Source organism: Taudactylus pleione, unplaced genomic scaffold, assembly GCF_031769625.1.
Source record: "Taudactylus pleione unplaced genomic scaffold, aTauple2 ptg000550l, whole genome shotgun sequence".
Classification (NCBI taxonomy): Eukaryota; Metazoa; Chordata; class Amphibia; order Anura; family Myobatrachidae; genus Taudactylus; species Taudactylus pleione.
Genome location: NW_028284952.1, coordinates 1,422,501 through 1,425,000, shown reverse-complemented (window position 1 = coordinate 1,425,000; position 2,500 = coordinate 1,422,501). Strand labels below are relative to the sequence as shown.

At 36.8% G+C, this 2,500-nt stretch overlaps 10 pseudogenes; all 10 read right to left on the bottom strand.

The window, feature by feature from the left end:
- Window positions 1-297: 297 nt before the first annotated feature.
- Window positions 298-416, bottom strand: LOC148488394 (5S ribosomal RNA; annotated as a pseudogene).
- Window positions 417-532: 116 nt separating this feature from the next.
- On the bottom strand, window positions 533-651 carry LOC148488393 (5S ribosomal RNA; annotated as a pseudogene).
- Window positions 652-767: 116 nt separating this feature from the next.
- Window positions 768-886, bottom strand: LOC148488392 (5S ribosomal RNA; annotated as a pseudogene).
- A 115-nt stretch (window positions 887-1,001) lies between these two features.
- On the bottom strand, window positions 1,002-1,120 carry LOC148488391 (5S ribosomal RNA; annotated as a pseudogene).
- Window positions 1,121-1,236: 116 nt separating this feature from the next.
- On the bottom strand, window positions 1,237-1,355 carry LOC148488390 (5S ribosomal RNA; annotated as a pseudogene).
- Window positions 1,356-1,471: 116 nt separating this feature from the next.
- Window positions 1,472-1,590, bottom strand: LOC148488389 (5S ribosomal RNA; annotated as a pseudogene).
- Window positions 1,591-1,706: 116 nt separating this feature from the next.
- Window positions 1,707-1,825, bottom strand: LOC148488388 (5S ribosomal RNA; annotated as a pseudogene).
- Window positions 1,826-1,941: 116 nt separating this feature from the next.
- On the bottom strand, window positions 1,942-2,060 carry LOC148488387 (5S ribosomal RNA; annotated as a pseudogene).
- Window positions 2,061-2,176: 116 nt separating this feature from the next.
- On the bottom strand, window positions 2,177-2,295 carry LOC148488386 (5S ribosomal RNA; annotated as a pseudogene).
- A 116-nt stretch (window positions 2,296-2,411) lies between these two features.
- Window positions 2,412-2,500, bottom strand: part of LOC148488385 (5S ribosomal RNA) — a 119-nt pseudogene continuing 30 nt past the window's right edge.

The window sequence follows — 2,500 nt, the reverse complement described above, 5'->3', positions numbered from 1 at the left end:
GATAAGTTGAAAAAATTAAATGTAAAATGTAATAGAAAAGACTGTTATGGCAGTATAAAATTACCTACAGCACCTGGGATTCCTAGGTGGTTTCCCATCCAAGTATTACCCAGGCCAAAACACTGAATAGCTTCCAAGATCAGACGAGATTGGGCATGTCCAGTGTGGTTTGGCTGTATGTGTTCAAAAACATTAACTTTAGACCTCTTTTACTTCTTTACTCAAGTAAATTCATTGATAAGTTGAAAAAATTAAATGTAAAATGTAATAGAAAAGAATATTATGGCTGCATAAAATTACCTACAGCACCTGGTATTCCTAGATGGTCTCCCATCCAAGTACTAACCAGGCCCAACACTGCATAGCTTCCAAGATCAGATGAGATTGGGCATGTCCAGAGTGGTTTGGCTGTAGGTGCTCAAAAACATTAACTTTAGACCTCTTTTACTTCTTAACTCAAGTAAATTCATTGATAAGTTGAAAAAATTAAATGTAAAATGTAATAGAAAAGAATGTTATGGCTGCATAAAATTACATACAGCACCTGGTATTCCTAGGTGGTTTCCCATCCAAGTACTAACCAGGCCCAACACTGCATAGCTTCCAAGATCAGATGAGATTGGGCATGTCCTGTGTGGTTTGGCTGTAGGTGCTCAAAAATATTAACTTTAGACCTCTATTACTTCTTAACTCAAGTAAATTCATTGATAAGTTGAAAAAATTAAATGTATAATGTAATAGAAAAGAATGTTATGGCAATATAAAATTACCTAGAGCACCTGGTATTCCCAGGTGGTCTCCCATCCAAGTACTAACCAGGCCCAACACTGCATAGCTTACAAGATCAGACGAGATTGGGCATGTCCAGTGTGGTTTGACTGTAGGTGCTCCAAAATATTAACTTTAGACATCTTTTACTTCTTAACTCAAGTAAATTCATTGATAAGTTGAAAAAATTAAATTAAAATTTAATAGAAAAGAATGTTATGGCAGTATAAAATTAGCTACAGCACCTGGTATTCCCAGGTGGTCTCCCATTCAAGTACTAACCAGGCCCAAAACTACATAGCTTCCAAGATCAGACGAGATTGGGCATGTCCAGTGTGGTTTGGCTGTAGGCGCTCAAAAACATTAACTTTAGACCTCTTTTACTTCTTAACTCAAGTAAATTCATTGATAAGTTGAAAAAATGTAATGTAAAATGTAATAGAAATGAATGTTATGGCTATATAAAATTACCTACAGCACCTGGTATTCCCAGGTGGTCTCCAGTCCAAGTACTAACCAGGCCCAACACTGCATAGCTTCCAAGATCAGACGAGATTGGGCATGTCCAGTGTGGTTTGGCTGTAGGTGCTTAAAAGCATTAACTTTAGACCTCTATTACTTCTTAACTCAAGTAAATTCATTGATAAGTTGAAAAAATTAAATGTAAAAAGTAATAGAAAAGACTGTTATGGCAGTATAAAATTACCTACAGCACCTGTGATTCCTAGGTGGTCTCCCATCCAAGTACTAACCAAGCCCAACACTGCATAGCTTCCAAGATCAGATGAGATTGGGCATGTCCAGTGTGGTTTGACTGTAGGTGCTCAAAAACATTAACTTTAGACATCTTTTACTTCTTAACTCAAGTAAATTCATTGATAAGTTGAAAAAATTAAATGTAAAATGTAATAGAAAAGAATATTATGGCTGCATAAAATTACCTACAGCACCTGGTATTCCTAGATGTACTCCCATCCAAGTACTAACCAGGCCCAACACTGCATAGCTTCCAAGATCAGACGAGATTGGGCATGTCCAGTGTGGTTTGGCTGTAGGTGCTCAAAAACATTAACTTTAGACCTCTATTACTTCTTAACTCAAGTAAATTCATTGATAAGTTGAAAAAATTAAATGTAAAATGTAATAGAAAAGAATGTTATGGCAGTATAAAATTACCTACTGCACCTGGTTTTCCCAGGTGGTCTCCCATTCAAGTACTAGCCAGGCCCAAAACTGCCTAGCTTCCAAGATCAGACGAGATTGGGCATGTCCAGTGTGGTTTGGCTGTAGGTGCTCAAAAACATTAACTTTAGACCTCTTTTACTTTTTAACTCAAGTAAATTCATTGATAAGTTGAAAAAATGTAATGTAAAATGTAATAGAAAAGAATGTTATGGCTAAATAAAATTACCTACAGCACCTGGTATTCCCAGGTGGTCTCACGTCCAAGTACTAACCAGTCCCAACACTGCATAGCTTCCAAGATCAGACAAGATTGGGCATATCCAGTGTGGTTTGGCTGTAGGTGCTCAAAACCATTAACTTTAGACCTCTTTTACTTCTTAACTCAAGTAAATTCATTGATAAGTTGAAAAAATGAAATGTAAAATGTAATAGAAAAGAATGTTTTGGCTGTCTAAAATTACCTATAGCTCCTGGTATTCCCAGGTGGTCTCCCATCCAAGTACAAACCAGGCCCAACACTGCATAGCTTCCAAGATCAGACGAGATT